The sequence below is a fragment of the Triturus cristatus genome, chromosome 9, assembly GCF_964204655.1.
Source record: "Triturus cristatus chromosome 9, aTriCri1.1, whole genome shotgun sequence".
Taxonomy (NCBI): domain Eukaryota; kingdom Metazoa; phylum Chordata; class Amphibia; order Caudata; family Salamandridae; genus Triturus; species Triturus cristatus.
Window position 1 is genome coordinate 256,406,821 of NC_140592.1, and position 25,533 is coordinate 256,432,353.

The window sequence follows — 25,533 nt, forward strand, 5'->3', positions numbered from 1 at the left end:
GAAATTCCCCCGTTATAGTTACTGTAGGCAACTATAACTCACGCGACCGCAATCCTCTGCTGATGCTAATACTGTATTTAGACACTTATTTGCCCATGTCTTCTTCCATTAAATTTTAGCTATACATATATTACAAATATTTTTTTTTCATAAAGACACATATGTCATCAGCAGAGGATTACGGTCGCGTGAGTTATAGTTGCCTACAGTAACTATAACGGGGGAATTTCATTGGTTTTTTATCAGTAAAATGTCCAGCTAACTATAACATGTGTGAAACCTATGGTTTTTTCAGTGAATTAGCAAGGTTTTTTAAATGCTAATTCCTAACTATAACGTGTGTGAAACCTATGGTTTTTTCAGTGAATTTGTACGGTTTTTTAAATGCTAATTTATTTATGTATTATTTTTTATATATTTATTTTACAATAAACTACGTATTAAAAATTATTATTATTTTTTTTTTTGGTTTTCACCCTGCGAATTATTTTTTTTTTTTTGCAAAAAAAAAAATTTTTTTTTGTGTTTTTCAGGGTGCGCGCACTGTGCGCGCACCCCCGCGATTTTTAAAAAAAAATTTTTTTTTTTTGCCTTCGGGGTCCTTCAGGGACCCCCTGACAAAGGCTAGGGGGTCAGGAACTCTCTACCCTGCCCCCTTTTTCACGTTCGCCACCTTCCTTTTTCTCTCTCGCACTGAAAACAAACAAAATGGCGGCCGACACTTCCTGATTTCGACCGATTCGAACGTTGACTAACATGTAACCACCAATCAGAATTACGCTCGCGCACGTTAGGGTGCTCGCACGGTGCTCGCACGGTGCGCGCACCCTGCGCGCATATATATATATATATGCTTTTAAATGCTATTTTCTCCGGAAATACTGAACAGATTTACACCAGACCTACAAAAGGCACTTCCTTGACCTAGGGACTACCTCTCTGCCAAATTTTGAGTAATTCTGTTCAGCCGTTCGGGCTGTAGCTCGTTCTAAAGGTCCTATGGAAAAATGCATGGGAAAAACGCGTTTTGGGACCCCCCTTTTATCTCAGCCCCCGCTTGACGGATCCCCCCGAGACTTTCAGGGTAGGAGCGGAGCGTAGCGCCCCACCTATTTTGAGAAATTCGCGAGGATTCGTCGACCGGCGCCAAAGTTATTCAAAATAGAATGTTGAGGTTTTCCTATGGAAACGTGGTCCTAACTATAACTACCTACTGGCGACCGCCAGTAGGTAATATATATTACCTACTGGCGGTCGCGCACGGAATGAACTGCGTTAAGTGGGCGCGCACGCCACGAATGGCGTAAAGTAACTTAGCATTTAAAAAACCGTACAAATTCACTGAAAAAACCATAGGTTTCACACACGTTATAGTTAGGAATTAGCATTTAAAAAACCTTGCAAATTCACTGAAAAAACCATAGGTTTCACACATGTTATAGTTAGCTGGACATTTTACTGATAAAAAACCAATGAAATTCCCCCGTTATAGTTAGTGCAGGCAACTATAACTCACGCGACCGCAATCCTCTGCTGATGACATATGTGTCTTTATGAAAAAAAAATATTTGTAATATATGTATAGCTAAAATTTAACGGAAGAAGACATGGGCAAATAAGTGTCTAAATACAGTATTAGCATCAGCAGAGGATTGCGGTCGCGTGAGTTATAGTTGCCTGCACTAACTATAACGGGGGAATTTCATTGGTTTTTATCAGTAAAATGTCCAGCTAACTATAACATGTGTGAAACCTATGGTTTTTTCAGTGAATATATATATATATATATATAATTATCTACTGGCTGTCGCCAGTAGATAGTTATAGTTAGGACCTATTTTCCATAGGAAATCCGCAACATTCTATTTGGAATAACATGGGCGCCGGTTGACGAATCCTCACAAAATTTTTCAAACTTTTGGCCAGCTCCGCTCCGCTTCTACCCTGAAAGTTTCGCGGTGATCCGTCAAGCAGGGGCCGAGAAAAAAGGGGGGTCCCAAAACGCATTTTCCCCATGCAATTTCCCATAGGATCTGTTGTCGCAGCTACAGCCCGAACCGCTGAACGGAATGACACCAAATTTAGCTAAGAGGTAGTCCTCAGTTCGGACTCGTGCCTTTTGCTTAAATGGTGTAAATCCGTTCAGTAGTTCCTGAGAACATTAGAGTTAAAAGTTAGTGATATCTATGGCCGGGGAGGATCCGCCGCGCACCCTCCCCGAACCCTCCCGAACACGAGCTGAATGCTAATTGGCTGCCAACACTCTGAATCAGGAAGTGTTGGCAGCCATCTTGTGCCTCGGTAGAACCGAGGCACAAGAAAGCACAAAAACAAAGACGCAAAACGCGACAAGGGGGCAGGGTAGAAGCACCCTGACCCCCTAGGCCTACTCAGGGGGTCCCACAAGTGATGTCGCTGACCATGTCATGAGTGATGTAATATGTGACGTCATCAACAGTGCATTGCGGGGGCGTGAGTTATAGTTAGCTGAACTAACTATAATGGGGGAATTTCAAGGGTTTTGTATGAGGGAAATGTCCAGCTAACTATAACGCCCCTGAAACCTATGGTTTTTTCAGTGAATATATATATATATATACATATAAATATATGTGTGTGTGTGTATATATTTCCACTGAAAAAATCAAAGGTTAATGGGACATTATGTTCACCATTTATAGTTTTCTCAAGTAAGTATAACTCACGCCCCCGCCATGCACAGTCTTGTCATCAATTATGTCAATTCATATGTTGCAGTTATGTTATCAATGATGTCATAGATCATGTCATAAGTGATGTAAAATGTGGGGTAATTAAAAGTGCATGACGAGGGCGCGATCTATAGTCACTTTATAGCACAAGCCAAATTTACTTGAGATAACTGTAACTGGTGATTTTCAGTGGTTTTGTTATTTTAAAACAGTCTGTTTTAACTGACATTTTCACATAACTCTAATGTCCCTTTCACCTTTGTTTTTTTCTGTGAATTTTTAAAGTTTTATAAGAGGAAAGTAATCTAGTATCACCATACCCAACTCTAATGTCACTTTAACCTTTTTTTTTCAGTGAATGTCTGTTTTTTTTAATGTTAAGTAATATTGTATTACTATACGAATACATCAACCGAACGCCGCACAAAGCTGTCAACGTAGGGTTGGCCTGTGTCCAAATCCCCTCAGGCAGCCAACCACATGCCGCACACTGTCTTCTGCCATGTGCAGTGTGGGGGTTGGCCTTGGGACAGGCTTTCCCCCAAACCTCACTGGTGCTCAACCACTCCCACTACTGCGCACAAGCCATGTGCAGTGAGGGGGTTGGGCCCAAGAGCTGGTGCCCAAACTCCCTTGTACGAACATGGCTGAATATAAAGGGGTTCATTTTAAGTAAGGCAGAGCTACTGACTTTGTCAAGCGGTCAGAACACCAAAATATAAAAAGTGTGCCTATTGGCTTTAAGAATGCGTCAGAATATCAACATATATTAAGTACATTGTCTTTCTCAGGAAATGAACAAAAATTCTAATGAAATGTATATTTCATGAATTCACACAGTTTAGTAAAAGTTGATTTTCATAAATAAATTTAATAAAGTGTTATTTAAAAACATGTCTTTGAGTCTTTTAAAACATGCCATTGAACTGACCGCAAGGGACCTCTCCACTTCAGTTGAGGAACATTATGCTACAGCAATGAGTGCTTTAAAAAACATGTTAACCTCTCCTGAGGCCATGGATTCAATGACTCAGGAGACTTGCTGTTTTTTTTAAGGTTGTTGCGTGGCTGCTGCACTCCCTGCAGCTCCAACATTAGGAAAATGTTTAGTGGTGTACCTTCCTCTTCAGGGGAACCATAAGCACAGCAATGTATTTTGTTTAAATGTCCTAGGGAATTATGGAGCGCTCCTTGCTAGGAGCAGTGAAAAATAAATGAACCACAGCTCCTGTTGCTCATTTATTTTGTCCGTACGGCCCCACTGGCTCCTCTGCCAGCAGTCATCCAGGGTGCCTGCATAAGCCAGAAATTACTTTTTTCTTCAGGTGTTTGGGGGCATGCAACTCACCCACCCGAGCCTTTATAGGCCCCTAGTACCTCAGTCCCTGGCACCATATTTCTTTTTGAGCAGAGGGGATGCATAGGCTCTTCCCCAAGCCTTTACAGGTCACAGGGACCCCATCCTCAGCATAGTTCCTGCCTGACGGGAGCAGGATTTCTTTTCCCATGCTTCCACCAGTTGGTAGCAATCTCTGATTTCCTGTGTCAAGGGCAGGAAATAAAATGTGTGCTCCCACCCAGAGGTTGAATTTTTGCAGCTCCCAACTAGCAACTGGTGGGACTACACATTTGTCTCCCTGCCCGCACTCTTGCAGGCAGGGTAATTGTGTCCTGGGAGTGGGCTCTCCAGGACACATTATTAGAGCCGGCCCCAAGAGATGAGGTCCACAGAGTCTAACGCGCCACGAGGAAGGGAGGCTGCATGCCACCTCCCCTGTCTGAAAGAGTGGCCCCATGGGATGGAGTCTTAGGGGACTTTTCCAGGCAGAGGGAGGGTGATCCTTGCGACCCCCCCCCCCCCATTTTTGAAATAGCAGTCCTGGAAAATGGGGCCACTGGGGCCTCGGATATGCTCGGGGAGGGGGGCCACATGCCATTGATTATCTCAATCAGGAAAGTGATGTGCAAAGCGCAATAATGGAGTAAACCAGATCCAACCCATTTTAAGGCACACGGTACAATAAACAGTGCCGTATGCAAAATGAGGTTCCTGAACTGTGGCATTATAGCGGGATATTTTTACAACATAAACCAGTCTGTTATGAGGAAAAAACAGACAATATCTGATTATGTGGGGTATTAGAAACGTTGTTTGTGACTGCTGAAGAAAAAGGTGCGGTGTGCAATGACAGATAGAAAGTATATAGTTTTGTTGCAACACTTAACATCCAGTATTTGCAGCACAAATTCAGCTGGTGACATTTAATATGGTGTTGGCAGGGTTCGGGCTAGCTATTACTGCCTGCCGGCAGGTGTGAGCTCCTAGGTGAACAGAGTCACTGTGGAAGAGAGGTTTTCTTTGCTGCAGCAAGGAAGGACAGATACATTAAATATGAATTAGAGTTTCCTTTTTCTGACCGCAGAGTCGACACCTTGCACCATGGGGTTCTAAGCTGTGCCTGCTGAGAGGTGAGCTTGCAAAGTCCATTCTCCCAGTCTTAGTGCCGCTAACCTGGCCTTTTTCAACAGAGGGTTTGTACTATGTTGTTCTGTTGTTTTCTGGAGGTGTAGGAGTTGATTATTTCCCAAGCTTGAGAGTGCTTGCTCAGTGCAGCCAAATCATCTAATACTGACAGTGTTTTTGCTGTGGCTGCCATGAGTTTTTTGAAGACCTGGTGAGAGAGATGCTTGGCCCAGGCCTTGGTGAGGGAAAATTCAATTAATTTATCTCCGATGCGTTGCCTGTAAGACGAGGTTGAGCCAGCACCCTCTAGTTCGCTCAGATTAGGCAGCGCTTAGAGGCTTACAGTGCAGGACTAAGCCTGTGACAGAAATTTACAAGCAGCTGCCTCTGGCCCAATACTGTTTTGCGAAGCTGAACTTAAATCTTACTTGCGATGGTGATGGTCTCTTTGGCAAGCGAAGGGCTGCTTTGTAAATTTGAGCAATACGTTTGTCCACCGTAGTGTAATTTCACTCCTGTAGTTTAATGTGGGGATGACCTTTGCTTTCATCACATGGAGAAGAGAGTCAAGACTTGGCCCTCGCAATTTCTGAGTGACAGATGATAGAGCAAACATTAAGCTGGAGCCTTTGGTTTTTTTATAGAGTGCAGATGAGATTTGAATGACCCTTGGCTGTCCAGGTAGATGCCAAGATATTTATACTCACAGCTATGATGGATCCAGGTGCCGTTAAGATGCCACCTGCGATGACCTATTGTTTTTGGGCTGAATGTTACCCCATCATGGTTTTTGTTCAATTTATTTCCAACCTGTTTCTGACAGTTTAAGCATGTAAGATGGATAGTTGACGCTGAACGATAATCATTGTTTGGCTAAGGAACACAAGGTCATCTGTGTATAGCATGTGCGTCGTGTTGACCTCCCAATTTGGGCGGGTGGCAGTTCATTTAATCAAGGGACACAGGACCATGACAACATTAAATATTTATCTCTTTAAATTTGCCCATGACCCCTCCCCCAGCACAAGGGCTTAGGGGTATGGCTATCCCTACCCTACCCCCTTATCTCCTTTTCTTATTTTTCAGGAATTGGGACCGAGTCCGGAGTCCTATATTGTCGATTGAAACACTTTTCTTCAGGTTCTATAGTCCCACAATACTCGCGCAGGAACAACCAATTAGATTTCTGTTTTTGTCATTTTTTCCTGCTAGAATCTCACATAATCCCTCGCCAACAGATATCTATAAATTTGGAGCCTTCATTTCTTTTCAATGAATAAACAGATTTACATAAAATCACAAAAAATTTGCCTCTGGGTAATGATCTAGCTTTCTGCCAAATTTGTTATAATTGTGTGGAGCTATTTTTCTATACAGTTGGGTAATTTTCCCTATGGAAGTTGTATAGGGAAAAAGCATTTTGGGAATACTCTTTTTCTCGGCTCCTGCTTGACAAGTCACCCAAAAGTGTCCAGAAAGAGGCAGAGGTGGGAGAACTTCTTTCTTTTTTTCATAGTTTCAAGAAGATTCGTCAAATGATGCCAGTTATCAGCAAAAGAAAAAACACTCTTTATATGGAAGGTGAGACCTAGCTATTAAAACACAGTGGCGACCATACATATATACATACACATTTATGTAAACACACATAATGCATAACAGGTAACCAAAGGCTAAGTGGTTTATAAATGTCACCCGACCCCTTGATGGGAACATAGGACAATATTACACCTTACTCATTATGTGTTTTTATATTATATGATTTATTTTGGGATTTGGTACAAATATTTGACCATCATCGGTTTAGTAGTTGCCTGAGCATGGCAATACATCTATCAATGTTTTGAGAAATGTGTGGATTTGATGCAGATAATGCCCTAATATTTAAATAGTGTTTTATGTAACAATGAGTATTATTATAAGTCACATTTTAAAAGGACATCACATTGTTTGGAATTTAAAAACAATCAATCTAAAATGTGCTCTTCTTTTGCAGTAGATATATGAAGAAAGAAAAGAAGTGCAATGTGGGACAGTGTAATATTTTGGTAACAGGATTCTGCCTTTATTTACAGTGTTTATTTTTACACACTATGGATTATGTGGTAGTAGAGGCTTGAGTCAAGGTTGAGCCTGCAAGGGCTAGTATGTCAGGTGTGGTGATTAATGCTCTGAGAGCAGCACTGTCATTGTGAACACATATTTTACCAGCACTAAAAGAAAGGTAAAATGCTGTGATCAACATCTGTAGGTTTGAAACTACTTGCAAACATTCAATCAGAAGTCTTACCTATGTTATACTATGACATCTCCATTTAACTTCCACATTTTTCTTCTGTTTCTTGCCCTTCAGACCTGCCTCTCTCTGCTTGCTTAGCTAAACAGATATGTTCTGATTTGTGTTTTCCTTTTAAAACATTCTTTGTCTGATGGATGCGGTGAATGGGTGCAAGAGGAGGGGCAGAAGAAATGCAGCTCGGTCACGGCTCTAGCTGGCCCACTCTGGTGAGGCAACTGAACATAAAAACACTTCCTAAACCGTTTCTAGCACAACTTAACTACTGACCCTGCTAGTAGCAAAGTTCCCTACAGGACACCTTCCTATTTTTCTATGGAAGAAATTGAGTGCTTACACCCTGGCTCAAATTCCAAAGTGGTACTTAATACTCTCATCTTTCCTGCTATCTCCCAGAGTCACAAAATATAAGCAATCACAAAACTAATCCAATAAATAATAGTGCAAACCACAATAATCTAAGCATAATCATAACCATTTAAATTAACAAGTATGGTTGTATATTTCTTTTAATTGTAATATTTACTCTTTTTTAATATACATTATTAAATATTATAGCAGTTATTCACAAAGGTAAGTACATGTAATTTACTCTTACACTTTTTAGTAACTTTACAGCTTTTGGCTATTTACAAAGTCTGAGTGTAAAGTTATTCAGAAGAGTAGACTTACACATCTCCATCCACTGAAACAGAAGGTGAGGCCAAATTTACGCATGTAGGTTACTACTGCCAAAAAGAAACAGTAGTAAATCCAGCACCACACATGGCCAACAACTGGTACTGCAAGCCCTCCCCTAGAAAATAATGGAGGAAAGGGTTTTAAATAAAACACCCTACAAAATAAGGTTAAATTAAACAAAATATTTCAAAATAGTTACGAATTATAATAAATATTATTTCATGTTTAAAAAAATCCCAAAAATAAAACATATTGCTTATTTATCTTTAACATATTTTAACATTTTGTTGGCACATATAAATTACTGTAAAGAATCTTTTAAAAAGTAAATATACTACCTTTAATTAATTCTAAAAATCACTTTTAATAATTAGTAACCTGTAATTATTTTTAAAACTTGTTTTTACTTTATGTGGGGATTTTTCTTTTAATATAAACTGCAGATTTTATTTTTTTACTAATTTGTAATAAACTTTAAGAAATCTTTACATTTTTCCTTATACTTCATCACCATAGGGAGACATCCACCCTGTCTGTAGTCTCCCTCTGGTAAAGTATTGGGAGAAGTACGTAACAATGGCGATGGAGTATCTTCCTAACCAAACTGAAGGTCTGCCTACCTCCTTTAGAGTTGGGCAGACCTTCATTATAATGACTGCGGAGACTAATTTGTCTCTGCTGCCGACATAAAACTCTGATGGCCCAACAGTGTCACCCCACCCAACTGAGAGTGGGCAAACAAATTGATAATTTTCACTGTCTGTCACCGTCAGGTAAAAACTGATGGTAAAGGTGGTGAACGGCAGAACAATGGACTCCAATGAAAAGAGGCAACGGAATAGGATATAGTGTAAATTGCCAATATCTAAGGCCGGAATATATTTGTATCAGAATGAATAATGACACAACTTGATATTAAATGCCAAGTTTGTTTAAAAAAGAAAATAGACAAGATTGCAGACTCAAAAGGATAAACATGAGATGAGCTTTGTAGAAATCGTCACAGGTGTCATTGCAATAGTGCAGAAATCAACACAGGTGTCTTTGCAATAACATAATAATGGAATCATTTCACCATTTTTTCACCTCTGAGAGGCATAAAGGATTTTATTCCTATTGAATGTAATGTGTATACTTTTATAGTTCAGTGCAAAGTTGTGTCCGAGATGTCTAGTTCTTATCGTTCTGGAAGGAGACCTTTTCAGTACAAAATACCATGCTTAGACATGTTTTAAAGCATTCCCATTTTTCACGTTTGCTATACAGTGCAGCAGGAACGCATTGGATTGAAACTTAGGAGAAAGAAAATAATTTTTCCATATTAGTAACTGTCTCGAGGAGTGTTTTGTTTTTAGCTCAAAACTCTTTCTACCATTATAAATAGATAGAACTTGGCATCAACAACACAAAACAGTACAAAGCACAATGGGGCATACTTACAAGTCCCTATCACCACTTTTTGTGACGTTCTGATGGCATATCAGCGTTTCCCACATTTACAAGGTGGCGCTAAGTCACTTAACGTGGCTTAACAGCACCTTTTAAATATGCCCTTTTCTGCCAAAGTCCTCTGCGGCAAAGGGGTGTGCAATGGGTGTTGCAGTGAGCGTTCCACCGCAACACCCGTTGCTTTTTGATGCTTCCTCAGAAGGCAAGGGCAGCGCTAGAAACGAACGCCAGGGAATACTTGGTTTTAGGATGGCGATACGAGGAGAAATTAATCTTTTCTATGTGAGCTGCATTCCTCAGCACACATAGAAAGAGCAAATTGCCATTATTGATTGTTTATGTGTGGGAAGGTGTCCCTTCCTGTACATAAACAATCACCCCTGCAGCACAGGCACCCTTGCCACATGGCGGCAGGGTGCATGCACGGCACTAGACAGTTTTCTTGCGCCATATTTAGGAGAAACACAGGGGTTCAACGTACTCTTGTGAATACAATGCATTTCTGCATTTTAAATAATGTCAGAGCGCTCCATTGCCAAATTTTGCGTGGCCCCAACGTTTTCTGTAAATATGCCCATATTTATTTTATTTTTAGGGTTGCTTTCTAGCATACACGTTTGAGCTGTAATGTAGATACTTTATTAACACTTTGAATGGTGTAGTCACTTTTTGTGACTTTGCATAGGTGTTGATGAATCTGCTGTTAAGTTTCACAAATTCTACACAAACCAACGAGGATTTAAATATGTGACCTTAAGGGTCCAATTATGTATGCAGCGAATGACATATCCATATGCACTCCATAAAAACAACATTTTAAGCACGAAACACTAAGTAAGTATGTATACTAAAACATATTTGGCATAACCGTTTGCAATGAAACCTTGAGTGGATAGATTATTAAGTTAAAAAGTCTCCTAGGAGTTAGGTACGTAATTGCATATCATGTCAAATGCAATAGCCAGTCCTGTAACACAGTTCCAAACCCATGATTGTAGATTTCATCACACTTTCCTGAAATATGAACCTTGAAGAAGGCATGAGCTACCAATTACTGGTCCTCACAGGGAGTCTATTCCTTTCGGGTTTTAGCCATCAATTACATCTAATTATTCTAAGAAGCTGTCTGTTGGGAATGTTGGTGAGTTTATTATTAGCAGACAAATTCAGGCATCAGGATCCTTTGTTGCACTGCCGCTTTTTCAATATGTCATTGCTAAAGCTCTAATAGGCCATAATGACATTTTAGGCACAGTGTAACAAAGTGGGCATGACACTGTTTGCAACTCTGCACAACTGGAACGGGAAAGTGCAGATTGCTCAATTAACCCAATTTACATTGAAAGTGCTGACTACTCGAAATGTGCTGACAAAGTCAGGCGCCTAGATTAATAGATCTGTTTAATTTGATGTTATGAGTGCGTACCAATCTAGTATCGTGTTAGACAAAGTGCCTTGAGAGCACTCTGGACGTTTTTGCATGCTTTTTACATACTTGTAGCACTTTGCTATTGCAGATATGGATGTAGATGCTTTTGCAGCACCTGCTGTATGATAGCTTGTTCTCGCAGTAAATGTGCAGGGCTGCACAGAACACCTTTTCCCTTGCAGTTGGCTGCAATGTGGGCACAGGGATAAACTAGCTTTTGGGAAGTGAACTTACCCTTCATGTTGCAAAGCCAGTGTGCCCCAGGATGTTCCTTAAGGGAGGGACAATGAGTTCCAGGGACTCCCAGGGCATCGCTTCGCGGGTGGGTACAGTCGCAAACTACTCCAGCTCCCAAATGGATCCATTCCTACTCTTAACAAGCATTTGCAATGCAATCGGTCTTGCCTTTGGGACCTTATATGTATTTAGCCTGGGTGCTGAAACACCTACTGTTCTTTAACATGAAAGGAAAGTAAGTACCAAACTGCATGACACGTGGAGAGAAATATTGCCTTTTGACGGGAAATTGTATCGTCCAAAGCTCTGTTTTTAATATAAAATCAGGCCCTTCGGTGGTCGTATCACTGAAAATGCAAGATTTGAAAAAAATATTATTGTCTACGGGTGATCGTGGAAGACAATTTCTATGGACTGGAATCTTGAGAATGCTAAAGCAATTCTGGTATTTTACTGACCTTTACTGGTTGTTTTCTATCAAGACAGTTAAATAGAGACAGTTGAACAAGCAGAAAGCTAGGTTCTGCAGCTCCTCTATTATAACTGAATTAATCAATTACAAGCTAATTGAACAATATCTGTTTATGTGCAAGTTATTGGGGCAGCTATGATTTATTTATATGTTATTTAGTGTGTTTATAAGATACTTCTTGTCTTCCAGTTTCTTCAGAGCACCCAATGATGAAGCATGAACAATGATGGAGAATCACAAGTCCTAGGTTGATACATACACTGTGTGAGACTGTGCATTTAAGTCCGAAGCAGTATGGTTTAATTTCAGAAAATGTTGTACCATAAGGGCATCTCATTTCTTGCCTCAGATTGTGGATGCAAGTTGTCCAATTTATTTTCTTCACCTCATAGATTGTTTTGCCTGTGTATACCTTTCCACATAGGCACAATACGCAATACAAAAGGTTTGTGTTTTACACTTAGTAAATGCCACATGTCTTATAATGTTCCCATTGTATTTAAATTCATCCCCTTCAATCGTGATTGCACAAGTGGAACAATTTCCACAATTAAGATGTCCTTTAATCAGTGAAAGTCCAAGAATATTACGCATATTAGTAGGTTGCACCTTTCTACTTGTGTTGGAGCAAACTTGGCTATCTTTAATATTATGGTTTCTTCATAAACCAAACAACGGAAGACTCCTACATTGTTCAAGTCACTAGACGATCTTCCAATTGTTTTTAATCAGCTTTTGACCAAATTAGTTACTTCATTGAAGTTAGTGAAACAAACAAACCAAGCGGTCCATCTGTCTTTTCTCTTGTGTGTGAAGATGTTCCCGTGGGTTAGACGAGGCACGTTTCATTGCTCTTTTGAGTAACTTCTTTAGGACACTCTCACGCCCTTAGATCATTGACTCCTTTGTTCATCCCCTCCTAGAGCAGTTTCTTTGAATACACAAAAATTGGCTACAAGGAAGATTGTCTTTTAAGTCTCTTTAATGTGAGCTTGAGTAGAGAAGAAAGGTATTCCAACCAGTGTCTTTAGAGCATAAGCCGTGAGAATTTTACCATCTTAATGCTTGATTGTTACATCCAAGAAACTAATCTCTCGCTTACTCTGTGTGATGGAAAATTGGATGTCCTTGCTCCTGGTATTGAGCCACTGATGTGATTACCTTCATTCTCCCTCTTGTCCTTTCCATATGATTATGATGTGGCGAATTTATGTTTTTGGGAAGGTCAAAATGCGTTGGCACATGATACAAGATTGAGGAGGGTGTGGTACATTGGTGGGTGGCCCCAAGCGAAAGATTCTGTTAAAAGCTCTAAAATGTAAGGAAGGGACTTTTGAAAAATTTCACTCCCCAGCTGCATCGGAACACTGATTTTTCAGTTAGTAATTCAATTCATGGACTAATAGACTACGTATATGTTTATATTAGACACTTTTTATGTTACATTTGATGTATATGTGGAATATATGTCACATTTGATATATAAGTGAAAAAACTATTTATGTTTATTTTTTTATTTTTTGGTTGATTTGGGTACTGCCAATATTTTTCTATTCCAAAGATTTGTGATTGTAACGTGTCTATGTATGTTTCTTCCAAAAATATAAGCAAAGTACTTAAAAGATACATTATATGGCTATTTTAGAGTTGACAATATGGTGTGGGAATGGGACGTGGAATACTTTGAGAAATCTGAAAACCTTTTTTGCGTAGAGCACACTGACCAATTCCAGTTTGTCTAAAAAAGTGACTTTCAAGATTTATGGTCAGCGGTACCATCCACTAGTGTGACAAAGAAAATCATAGCTTCAGAACTTCCATTGTAGTCTGACTGCTGCTGTGCAAAAATATGTAGTGTAACTTGTTACAATAACTTTTTTTGATCGTTTAAATATCAGTGAGCCACCCCATGTAGGCCCAGTAGCCCACAAGGTAGCATGCATGGTTTTTAAAAGTGGGATGTGTAGAAACCTAATGTTTCCATGTCCCTGTAGTGACAAAGCCCTAAAAGCTATTTTCACTGTTGCAGGCCTAGCTGTCTTTTTTTTAGAAAATCAGTGTAGGGATTAAATTGCTAATACAGTATCTTGGAAATGGGACCAATTAGAAAAAATATTTAAAAATATGTTTAATAGTCATTAAAATCCAATTCAATGGTGGTCGGATTTTAAATTAAGATTAATTAGAAGTAACTTTTAAATGTCACCTTTTCCCTGCCTGAGTTTCCTGGAGGCTAATTTCCTTTGACTCTACAGCAGCTCCCTGTCTGTACTTGGCCTGAATGTGTTGGGAATGAGGTGTAAAATTATTCTATGGAGCTACACATTAGGTCACTATAATATGCAAGCCAACCAAAATGGGCAAGTATGACTCATGTGATCTCAGCATGAGCGTGGGTGGTCTACTCTGTAGGCACTGCAATATCAAATCCTGCCTGATAGGTCTGTTTGAGCCACTTGACACACTTGAAAGGGAGCAAACGGGAGGACAATCCTTTTGTATCCCTTGTCTAGTGTATAGGGACCCTGCGTTTGTCTTACCAGCTGATTGCCTCCTGGTTTGTTGTGGGTACAGGGCCTGCTTCAAACTGGATTTCTGTTTTAATTGTCGAGGACACTGGTAACATTCATAGTTTATACCCCCAGCCTTCAGACCCACTAGTGCGGCTGAATATTTCACCCGTCTTGGCATTGCTATTGCACATGATATTTTGAGACTGTTTGTGGTAAAGAAAACTGGAACTTATGAAAAAATGGATAGGAATGCCCACTGAAGCTAGCTTTTACCCCACTGGTTAGTCAGTGTCCAGGAGTCATCCTCACCTACTAAGTGGTGTCCCAACGCACCTCCTCAGAACACCTCCTCAGAACACTTTTTGGTCCTGTTGCAAAACAGAAGTGGACTGGATATTTTGTCTTTTACCTAATAGGAGCTCAGAAGGACTGGATTTGCCCCACTTGGTACCTAGAATAAAGATGTGGACCCTAGGAATTATCTGGCTGACCTGTGTGACTCCAGGGAAACAACAAGCTGCAAGAGCAGTGGCAACTGGAACTCGGACTGGACTTTTCTGGTGGTACTGCCTGGTACCCTAACGGTCATTAAGTGCCCCATGTCCTGTGGGGCCTTAGAAGTGTATTCCTATGGTTGTTTGGTCACTAAAATAAATTTGCAGAGCTTAGAAAACCTTTGCTCCTGAACTTCACGAAGACCTTCTGCAAAAAGTATCGAATCGGCAGTTCCACAACATTACATTTTATTTCAGGTTTGTCCTGTGAGAGATCTTTGCACCTTTGAACCTCAAGAGCTCCGAGAGCTACAGGGAGACCAACCATATTTGCATATCCAACCTTTTGTTCCATGTAGAGGGCTCCAAATTTGGCTTTGTCCCTCACTGAGAAGAGTTTTTCTTCAGTTCTCTTTTTCTACTGGGACTTCTAAATTATTTCACTTTTTTTACTTCCAAGCTCTAGCGGACTAATCTACTTGTTGCATCGGACCCCATACATCATACTTGGCCTTAATTTGTGCCTATGTCTACTGCTACCATTGACTACGATCTGTGCTTTATGCCTTTTGGCACTATTTCAGCTTAAATCTTTAAGAATTCATACCTCTGGTTCTCCATATTTACATTTTGCCCTGTTTTTCTAAGTTGGAGTGTTTTTTGTGTTGAGTTTTCACTTTTTAAGTGTCTTGGTAGTCCTAAATGCTTTACACAGTTTTGTTAAGTTACATCTGTCTGCTCTCTGTCAAACCTACCAGGGGTTGAACTCATGTTTAAACGACTGACACCTTTGACTGGACCTAAATGGATAATGACTTTATTCCTTGTGGTGAACATAACTCCACCTCAACTAATAAACCACTTTCTCACATCTATATTATATATTTAATAGACTATGATATCGAATGAACCATGCATCACCTGTCAATTGATCAAAAAACATTTTGGACTGTTGTTATCTCATGTACGTGGCTGTACGTTAAGTTAGTACTTTGAAAACACCTTGTACCACTGACTTTTTAAAGCAGATTTCTGGAGTTGGTAATGAGTGGCAAAGATGTTGGGCAGAGTTCTTGTGCGGCATTTTATAGTGGGAGTAATGTGTGCTGTTGTATTTTGTGCTGCTGTGTTTTTATACTGCATTATTGCTATGTGATGTTGTTGTGTTGTGTGTGATTCTTGTGTTGGATTCTATCAACTGTTTTGATGGGTTGTGCCCTGTTATGTTTTATTTGTGTTGTAATGTTGCTTTGTATCTGTTGTTTTTGAATTTGTCACCCCGAGTGGGAAGGGTATGCTCAGACGTGAGTCCCTTGCTCTCCATGCCACTGGAATCAGGCTATCCTGGCTGACGAGGGCTGAAAGCCCGAAACCGGTCCTAGGATGCTTGTTTCCAGTCCAGGGAGGACCTGGCTTGGCAGTTCGGGCTGGACTGTTCCCATGGGGCACAGGGTCAAGACTGATTTGCATATGGCTGGGTTCAAACTGGAATGGCATGGTGAGCAAAAAAACAATGGATTTAGGCCCAGATCTCTGTACTGGGGTGAATGTATGACATTGTTCTGCATTCTGTCCATCAATTGTTGTTTTTGAATTTGTCACCCCGAGTGGGAAGGGTATGCTCAGACGTGAGTCCCTTGCTCTCAATGCCACTGGAATCAGGCTATCCTGGCTGACGAGGGCTGAAAGCCCGAAACCGGTCCTAGGATGCTTGTTTCCAGTCCAGGGAGGACCTGGCTTGGCAGTTCGGGCTGGACTGTTCCCATGGGGCACAGGGTCAAGACTGATTTGCATATGGCTGGGTTCGAACTGGAATGGCATGGTGAGCAAAAAAACGATGGATTTAGGCCCAGATCTCTGTACTGGGGTGAATGTATGACATTGTTCTGCATTCTGTCCATCAATTGTTGTTTTTGAATTTGTCACCCCGAGTGGGAAGGGTATGCTCAGACGTGAGTCCCTTGCTCTCCATGCCACTGGAATCAGGCTATCCTGGCTGACGAGGGCTGAAAGCCCGAAACCGGTCCTAGGATGCTTGTTTCCAGTCCAGGGAGGACCTGGCTTGGCAGTTCGGGCTGGACTGTTCCCATGGGGCACAGGGTCAAGACTGATTTGCATATGGCTGGGTTCAAACTGGAATGGCATGGTGAGCAAAAAAACGATGGATTTAGGCCCAGATCTCTGTACTGGGGTGAATGTATGACATTGTTCTGCATTCTGTCCATCAATTGTTGTTTTTGAATTTGTCACCCCGAGTGGGAAGGGTATGCTCAGACGTGAGTCCCTTGCTCTCCATGCCACTGGAATCAGGCTATCCTGGCTGACGAGGGCTGAAAGCCCGAAACCGGTCCTAGGATGCTTGTTTCCAGTCCAGGGAGGACCTGGCTTGGCAGTTCGGGCTGGACTGTTCCCATGGGGCACAGGGTCAAGACTGATTTGCATATGGCTGGGTTCAAACTGGAATGGCATGGTGAGCAAAAAAACGATGGATTTAGGCCCAGATCTCTGTACTGGGGTGAATGTATGACATTGTTCTGCATTCTGTCCATCAATTGTTGTTTTTGGCTTTGTATCTGTCGGCATGTTATGCTCTTTTGCTAACTTTGGACATGTCAACTTATGCTGCTACATATCCAAACAAGAGTATCACATGTCTTTATATATCCTGAGCCAGGCACCGGGCTGCAGCAAAGACCTTTCCCATAAATTAAATTGATGGGTCCAAAAGAAAATACATATTTTAAACTACAACAGTAATGATTCCTCCTTAAGTTCGGAATTATTTTATTTGTGGCTGTCACAGCTGGGTTACAGTTAGGACCTCCCAGATTCCAGCTCCAGCAGCATGAATTTCTATATAGGAATACAGCTATGGGGTCTCATGAATGTGTGAATCATTCAAACCATATTGCAGTGCAAAGTGTCGGCACCCATACACATTGTGGCAGGCAGCAAGCATTCACATTCAGTGTGTGCTGTGCCATACAGAGAACCAGCGTGCCAGGGACTATGAGATTTGGATTTTTTTCCAAAGGTAAGCAGAACGTCACTTTGTGTGAATGGTGCCAGTTCTTAATTTGAGCGGGTGGTTGACACTGGTACTCATTTTGGTAGAACAACACTTATTTTTCCTCAACAAACTTGGGTTCAGAGCGAAAGGGAAACAAAACAAAAGAGGTGAAAAGGAGAAAGAGCAAAACGGAAAACAGTTCCAACAGAAAAAGCAGGGTTGAAAATTAACCTGCAAGAGTGAGAAAAAGCGGCATGGAGTGTCTGATGGTGGACTAATGAGGCATGAGTTCGACTACAAAGCTTTGGTGTTCAAGGTGCTGACCCTCAACAGCGCTGGCTGCGGGCTTCTACCAAAACTTTGGGCCTTGCACTTATTCTTTTACAAATTAAGCACTGAGTAGGGCTCTTGCTCGTAGCTGGTGTCGGCAGTCAAAGGCAGCACTGCGGGACACTGCCACATCTTGCTTCCAGAATCAGCAGTTCAGTAGGTTTCAAAAGTTGTTCTCTACATATCACTTTACAAGTAAGCCTAAGGGTAAACCATTATATGAGTGCTTCACTTTCTCTAACTCTGTTTCTACAAGAGGTATGTTTGTCAAGGGGTGCAATTACAATAACATGATCATTTACAGAGTAAACACACCAATTCTTATTTGAAAGCTTATGATAGGTGTTAATTACTAAACAGTGACACTGTGCCTATTTTGTCAACCACAGAAGAATGAAAGCTTGTGTTGAAACCTACAAAATTCAAATGTGTTCTTTGCAGGTTATATGCCTATGTGTGCATCAGAAACATTTCCCTATGAACTACTTTACGAGAGTGCAAACTTGTCCTAAAGATTAATAGAAGGTGCCAAGCAACAAAAGCATACCCCATTGAGCTCTCTCTCCTTTCTCTGCATCAAACATATTACTCTCTAATCTGTTTTATAATGGTTCAAACCTGTTGGCCAGAGGTTGCAGGCAACTCTCAGCAGCAAGTGAATGAACCGCCTGACCTTTCTTACAGTATTATACCTGGATATTTATTGATTGTATAATTTGGGACTAAATAACATTTTGCAATAAAAGTGCTACATGGAACAGAGGTCACGGAGGTTAGAATAATCTAAATCAAACAATTGTGTTGAAGATGTAATGCATGAGCTACCTCGATCTCACTGGCAAAGACAAACACATCTAAAAACATTTGAGTATGCGGAGCAGCACTGTAGGTAAATGTGTCCCTCTAGTTGGAGAAAAAGGCATTTCAGACAGTACAAGCAGTTCATTGAATGTCTGGTGATTTGTGGTTCTAGTGAAGACAACTTCCCAAGGTAAAAGGATCAGAAGTCAGAGACAACACATAGCCTCTAAGAGGCTGTGGTTAGTGGAGGTTAACCCCCCCCCCCCCTGCCCCTTCCCTCCCCCCCCCGACACATGACAGGCTAAACTCTTTCGTTGCTCTCCGACTAGAGGAACTGTGTACCATTTTTGTGTTGTACTAGTGGAGGTTAAGCTCAGAGCTTGTGCTTAGCTTCAAACAAAAAAAAGAGTCAGTGGGGTAACCCTGTGTCCTTCAGAACCTGGGCATGCATAAAACAAACTACAAATGGTTCTGTCGGGTGACACCCCAAAGAACGATTTGTAGCTTCGAACAAAATCACAAAAGCAGTTGGGTCCCAGGCCGTTCACTGCTTTTCACTCCTCTAAGAACAAGTTTGTTTAAGACCCTATTTTTTGTCACCAGCCATCCACCTTTGTTGTGATATGAGGAGGTGGCAAACTGCCAAGGAAGATTGTACAGCATGCTAGTGGCAAAGAAGGCAAAAGAATATTGGAGAGTCCCATTAATATACTCTTTCAGTAGTCCAGTCTGCTGTATCCCACAGCAGAGTGGGATATGTAGTCTGTTCATACATTTGTTCAGTATGTGATATCATACTGAAGTGGATGCATTGGTCATTGAGTATTCTATTTTCAACAAGCAGTGACAAAGTCATTAGCTGCCAGCCTTCTGGAAACTCTTGTTTGTTTTGTCATGTTTTTTACAAAGTTTTATTTTTGAGAATATGCCAGGCCTTCATCAATCTAAAAGATAATTTGCTGAAGGCAAAAAGAGTTGTTTTGGTAAAAAAAATACACATTGCCATAGTATTTCTCTGACGTTGAAAAGATCCACTTAAAAATTAATTCAGTCTGGGTTTAGCTGCAAGCCTCTTGCCTTTGAGAGGGCAAGAAAGAAAGAAAGAAAGAAAGAAAGAAAGAAAGAAAGAAAGAAAGAAAGAAAGAAAGAAAGAAAGAAAGAAAGAAAGAAAGAAAAAGTCATAAAAGAAGTAAAGAGAAAGAAAGAAAGTGAGAAAGAAAGAAAGGAAGAAAGAAAGGAAGAAAGAACCCCGTAACTGTACATTAAAATTAAAATTGAACTCCAAATTTTACATTAAAATTATAGCGGCATGTCACCTTCCCAACACCAGAAGAGCTCAGCAGTTTTCCAGGTAAGACGAGAGTAGTTCATACACTCATGGCTCTGACTTTGGACTCTGGAGATTGCTTTGTGGTTGCTTCTATTGCAGATGATGATGTCCTATTTAGGCCCAAAAAGGCCCAATAAAGGCCCAATTTAGGCCCAATAAAGGCAACATATGAGCTAGGCCAACAATGTAGAAGGTATGTGTTTTTCAGTTAAAGCCCACCTTACATTGAAACATCAGTGTGTGCTCTCTAGACCAAGACTGAAGGAGCCTGAGATATTTGCAGTGCCCAGAATCAACTTTTTGAGTACCTCACATATATCTTTCGAACACGTAATTCTGTACAATAGCCTTTCATATTTAGAGATGGGTGAGGAGAAAGGGACAAATGAAGTGAGGGATAAACAGAGAGAGATATATACACATGCAAGGGGAACTGTGAGATAGATGTATAGCAAAAAGAGAGACAAAATGAAAGAGAGACATTAAGAAAAAGATGGATGAGCAGAGAGAGAAAGGCACTACACGATGGGTTATGTATGTGGTAGGTGAGGCACAATTGGTTTCAGACAACTTACTGTACATTAACGTTAGCATGGATTTCTGTGGTTTGACTAGGTACTGTGGGTAAACTAAGATGAGGCAGACTGCAAGCAATCAATTTCAAGGAAGTAATTGTTATACAATACCTTCAATGGATGCAATTACTGCAAAATGACTCTGGTGTTGATAATTACCACACAGTAACTTACTTGCAGCTAATTATTGTACAACATATCTGACAGATTTCATTATTACACACTAATTCGGATGGCAATAATTAATGGACAATAACACAGACTAGGCTAATTACTACACAGTTACTCTGATGGGATTAATTACTAAACAATGATCTTGAAATATGTAAGTAGAAGAAAACACTCTGAAGGGGCTAATTGGAGTAAATCTAGCTGATCCTATGTGCCCCCATGAACATTTCATTTTGCCAAGCCTTAGGATTGAGCATCTCAGACTGAGTTCCAGTTTTTGTAAAGTACCAGAAGAAACTCAGGGAATATTCATCCATGAATGCAGGTGGGGAACCAGATTGAACACGAATATTTGTAGAGGTTTCGCGTTAAAAAAACAAAGTTTGGGCTGTTTTTTTGTTGTTTTTAAAAAATAAAATTCTGCTTGAATGCTACAAGATTTATCTCACATTTTCAGAGATTGGCAAATAATGATATTGACCAAAATGTGTAAGAGCTAATTTCTCATACGGTGCTTGTGGCCTAAATAATTCTATCCAACGTACATATTATTTTATTTTGAAAATAGCAAACGTCTAGTTACCTTACCTTCCAAAAAAAGCAAATGAGCCCTATCAGTGTCCGTTTCTCACCCGAAGAAAAGGGCTGTGTTTTGATTAAATTCACCTATATTTTGTCTGCATGGTTCTTTACATGTTTATATCTTTGAAATAAAAATAAACTAAGAATATAAATTTGTTCTAGTCAATTTTAATTTCTGAAGCTCTAATGCTGGATTGAAAGCGATATTTCAGTTATGCATCATCATTAGTAACGTCTCTTTGTCACTGTTTGCTAAATATTAAGATCCATATTACATAAGTACTTGTAGTGGCAATTGTTCCTCTATTTTGTCTCATAGGACGCTTTCTTATTACTAAAATAATCCACAGACCCTTGTATGAGTCCTTGTGTAAAACTAACCATTTGGGCATGGTTGTATGTCAGTATATTGTTGACCAAAATGCCATCTGTTAATGGTTGTGAGAATGCAGGACTTGCACATTTTAAATACCTTGCTGTCATTTGCCAGAATGAAGAATTAATATTATGTGCATAATTAACCTGTGTTAAGTTTTCATTGTGAAAAGAACCTCAGTGTAGCTTATATTTTAGTAAATTGTACAAATGTCCACCCACGAAAAGCTTAACAAACCAATACCCAAAAAAGCCTCTCATTAAAAGTTCAGTGGATTTTAGAGTGTGGCACCATAGGGCTGGAATTCCCAGTTCTCATCAATATTCACTCCACTGATTAGATGGTTTCTCCCTGGAATGGGGATTAACCACATGGACCCTGAGATGCCAGGTACTCTACCAATTGGGTTTCCCCTGTTCCCAAGCGCAAACCATGTGCTGCCTGTTCTGGGCAGGAGTAAGATGTCCATGAAATGGTCAGTGGGGGTGGGGTAATGGGGGTCAATGACAATTTCTCATTCTGGCTGAGGAAAACGTTTCTGCTCCCGCTCCATGGTGCTTCAGGGTTTCATTGGGGGCCGTGATGTTCATCTGCCCACAGCTGCTGCTGCATGAAACACCAATGAAATGTATCCAATCCCAGGTTTATCAGATCTGTAATTCTGGGCCCAGAGACTCCTGTAATTGTGAGTGGTGGAATTTCACTCAGAGCTCTGGCTCTGTGTCATATTTCACCACGTGTAATGAGGGTCCAAAAGTGCCTCTCTCTTCAGATTTGTGTGGTAACTCCTTCTACTGTATATTTCAGATTTTCAAGTATCCTGTTCATTACTGGACCCCTACATTTTTCCCCCAGCTGGTCAAACTTGCCAAAATTTACTGTGGAAAGTCCGATACATGTGGAATTTATTGTGAAAGCCCCAATTTTGCATGCACTCCATATTCTTAGCACAATTCAGATAGGAGATATTTGTTCATGTAATTGATGCATTTGGAAAGAACTCAACAACCACAAAAAAAGGTAAGGTAGCTCTACTGATATGTGTGACTCTGGACCCAAATGGGTAACCAAGTCAAAGTACTACAAGGATGTTATAGAATTACTGCCCAAGTGCGTAGGGAAGTCCATCCTTATGGAAGAGGAGGCCTCACATGCATATTTATGTCATGCTTCATCATCGGCAACCTTACACTTGGGAACTTCAAGGCATTTTTAAGTTTATATCTGGATCCTTCTTTTGGGAAGTACATTAATCTAAGAACTCCCTCCTGCCCCGAGCCCAACAGAAGGTTGAGTTCGCCCTGGTGGTATTGTCCTACCAGGGTGGAGAGATGATGATGCATGACAGAAATGTGTGCGTCAAGCCTCCTCATTCATAAGAATGGACTTCCCTAGGCATTTGGACAGTAATTCTGTAACATCCTTCTGGTACTTTGACTTGGTTACTCATTTGGGTCCAGAGTCACACATAGTAATAAAGCTACCAAACCTTTATTTGTGGTTCTTGGGGTTTCCGGGAGGACGTGTGTTAGTTTTACCTCCTCCTCTCTCCTTCTGTGATAAGAGCTTGTGGAAAGAAAACATAACATTCCTCATATTCTGTAGAGAAGGACTACATAAAATAGGATTGTAGGGGATAGTTGCTGTACTGTTTATTATGCAACAGAAGTAACATGTTTTTCAAAATACTGAGTATCATCCCTCACCACCTCAATTGTCTGTTTTAAAAGCAAAGTTTAAAGGCATAGGATTAGCACAGTAACATCCATGCCGGGATAGAAAGGAGCAAAGCCTATTGCCATTTTTACTGCAAAGTCTTTAAGCATAGGATTAGCTAGTCCCATCCATGCTGAGTTGTAAAATGACAAAAGCCTTTTAGTGCTACAGGCACAGTATTACCCTTTCAGGCCTCAAACGATATTGTTTTGATGACTTGTAATGGGTGTTCCCTTGTGTCTGGACAAAGCTATACCTCTCTGAATTGCACTGACCAGAGCGATACACATGCCAGAGCTTGATTTTATGCATTCCAGGTAGGCTGGATGGTATTTTACCAATCCAAAGCTGTAATACTGTGCCTGAAATGGTAGAAGGATTTTGTCACTTTACAGCTCTTACGCATTTTAACTCGGCGTGGATGGCACAGTGTTAATCATATGATTAAAACTTTGCTGGGAAAACAGACTTTTGAGGTGAGCAGATTCAGAGTGTTGCTGGTGCTGAATGGTGCTCTATAGAGGAGCTTCTCTCTACCAAAACCTGGGAACGACCCAGAGTTATCTGCTTACTGTTTTGCATAATGTATGTGACACTATAAGCCTGAAAGTGCATTGTTTTCAATTATACTGGGTGGTCCCTTGTATCTGAACAAAGCAAACCTATCTGAAGAGCTGTAATGACAGCAAAACATGTGTCAGGGGTTGCTTTTAATAATTCCAGGACAGCGTGGTTGGTATTTTACCTATAAAAGCTGTAATACTGTATAAAAATGGACCTCACCACTAGCTCCTCAAAACACTTTCTGGAACTCTGGAAGAACAGAAGAGTCTTCACCCACTGTCTGAAACCTTTGAGGAGACCTAAAGGGCTTAACCTGTTCCCACTTGATCCCAGGACAAGGAAGTGAACTCCAGTGGTCAGTTGGCTGATCTCCTGTGTTGCTACAGGGACATAAGTTGCAAGAGGACTTTTTCTTGAAGTGCCCATCTGACCAGTAGCATATTTGGACCCTGCTGGTGGCCTCTGATGGAGTGAGTCTTGGTCTGTCACTGTGGTCTAGGAAGCCTTGGAAGTGACCAAGAGGAGCTGTTCCAGAAAGCTTGTATGCTGTGGCTTAAAAAATGTTTGGACTTCAAAGACCTCTGGAGAGTCGTTGGAACCTTGTGGCACCCTTCATTGGACACAGCCTCAGGCTTATCCTTCTAAAGGATTTTGAGCTCCATAAAAGAAAACTAATTCTGAAGGTGGAAATAACTATTGGGCAAGTCACAAAATCCACCTAATATGAGGACATCACAGGCTGCAAAATTTGAAATTTCCCGTGCTCAGAGCTGTTCCTGCCAAATCCAATGGCTTCAGTGGGACCTTGTCCCATGATTGTCCGACTTTGAGAGAAATTCATCGGATACAGCCAGCAACTTTGCCCTGCTTGAGGATTGGAAGAGAAATGTCGTAATGAAGTTCAGGAATCGTATTTTGATTTGATCCACATGAGAACAGATCAAATGGAATCAATACTTAACAAGCTAGAAATAGACATTTTGGACATCAAAAAAGAAATAGAGGACTTGAAATGTGATAAGCTGAACTTAAAAAATGATGAAATACTTGTGAATATCATTGACAGATTTCAAGACTTAAGGAGAACAAAAAAGAGCCAAACTGTAAAGAGATTCTGGAGACTACCAATCTGGACACCTTTAACTGTATGCTAAAGATTGTGACCAGCCTATTAAGAAACCAGAATCCAAAACTAAAATTAGTGGTCTCTTGAGTGATTTCAACATGTCTTAAAGCACTCCTATGAGTGACAATGATCTTTCTATCTCTAGCTTTCTAGCTCTATCTCCTCTACCACTAAAGTCTCTTTTTAATCGAGATAAAGAGAATAAA

At 40.6% G+C, this 25,533-nt stretch overlaps 1 protein-coding gene across 2 annotated transcripts in view; it reads right to left on the reverse strand.

Annotated features, from left to right (window-relative positions):
- SLC6A1 (solute carrier family 6 member 1) overlaps window positions 1-25,533 on the reverse strand; it is a 558,279-nt gene that overhangs the window by 462,565 nt on the left and 70,181 nt on the right. The window contains exon 2 of one of the 2 annotated variants that reach the window (XM_085624874.1): window positions 8,144-8,267. The exons of the other annotated variant lie outside the window; for it this stretch is intronic. The gene's annotated coding sequence lies outside the window, so the exon portion shown is untranslated. The remainder of the gene's footprint in view (window positions 1-8,143; window positions 8,268-25,533) is intronic. 2 annotated transcript variants of the gene reach the window in all.